Consider the following 1,029-nt stretch of genomic DNA (forward strand, 5'->3'; position numbering starts at 1 on the left):
TCCGCAGCCCCTCCCCTTGGGCCCGCCCCCCGCGGCCAGCCCCAATGGCACGCAAGGTGGCACCTGCGCAGTAAGTCTCGGCTGCCACCTGTCGGCCAATGACAGTACTAGAGTAGGCTGAGTTCTGCAGCCCCTCCCCTTGGACCTCCCTCTGCAGCTCTGCAGGCCTTCAAGATGGCGCCTGCATAGTAAGTCTCGGCTGCCACCTGTCGACCAACAAAAATAGTGCCGGAGTGGGCAGGGCCCCGGAGGCCAGTCCCCGCCCCCAAGCCGCGCCGTCAGGGCCTGCGCAACACACCTCGCTGCTCCTGCGCCCCCAGCACTTCCTCCAGCCAAATGATGGGGCCAGACGCACCCAGGGTGCAAACTGTCCCCAGACAACAGGGGAAGGGCGGCCCGGGGGAAAGCACGGGCACGCCGACTGCCTGTCGCCCTGTCCCTCGGGACTAATGGTTCCATGATGGCGGTGGCCGCCGCGGCAAATTTCAGGCACAGTGCCTGGCTTCAACAGACGCTGACTCTCCAGACCACACACATGGACCGAGCCAATAAAACGGCCCCCCAGTCCCCAGCCATGGTCCATTCTCTGAAGTCAGAGTCCAGACCCCACGCTAGTCGGGCGGCCCCCTCAGGGCAAGCCTCTGCAGCCAGACCCTTAACTAGCAAAGAAGGTGCGAAGTAGTGGAGACTCTGCAGCCTTCAGTCACTGCATAGAACACAGGGTCGCCTCGGCCACGGCAGCCCCGGGCCCCGACCGCCGCGGCGGCCAGCCAGCCACCACCAGCTTGCGCGGCAAAGCTCGGCCACCCCCCCCAAGATGGCGCCAAGGTAGGCGGGGCTCAGCAAGACGGCCGGAGCCAGGCGAGCCGCAGTCTCCACAGCCCCGGCCCCGCCCCAACCCGCAGCCAACCAATCAGGACAGCGCTGTGCAGCCAGCCTCACCGCCCACACCGAAGGAGGCGCCGGGCCGGCGCGGGGGTGGGGGGGCGGGGGTGGGGGCGGGGAGGTGGGCCGGCCTCTCACAGCCCA

At 68.0% G+C, this 1,029-nt stretch overlaps 1 protein-coding gene across 3 annotated transcripts in view; it reads right to left on the bottom strand.

The window, feature by feature from the left end:
• The window catches only part of PEG3 (paternally expressed 3), a 32,742-nt gene that overhangs the window by 31,014 nt on the left and 699 nt on the right, over nucleotides 1-1,029 (bottom strand). The window lies entirely within an intron of this gene.

The sequence above is a fragment of the Mirounga leonina genome, unplaced genomic scaffold, assembly GCF_011800145.1.
Source record: "Mirounga leonina isolate KUSES-001 unplaced genomic scaffold, KU_Mleo_1.0 Mir_376, whole genome shotgun sequence".
In the NCBI taxonomy this organism is placed as follows: domain Eukaryota; kingdom Metazoa; phylum Chordata; class Mammalia; order Carnivora; family Phocidae; genus Mirounga; species Mirounga leonina.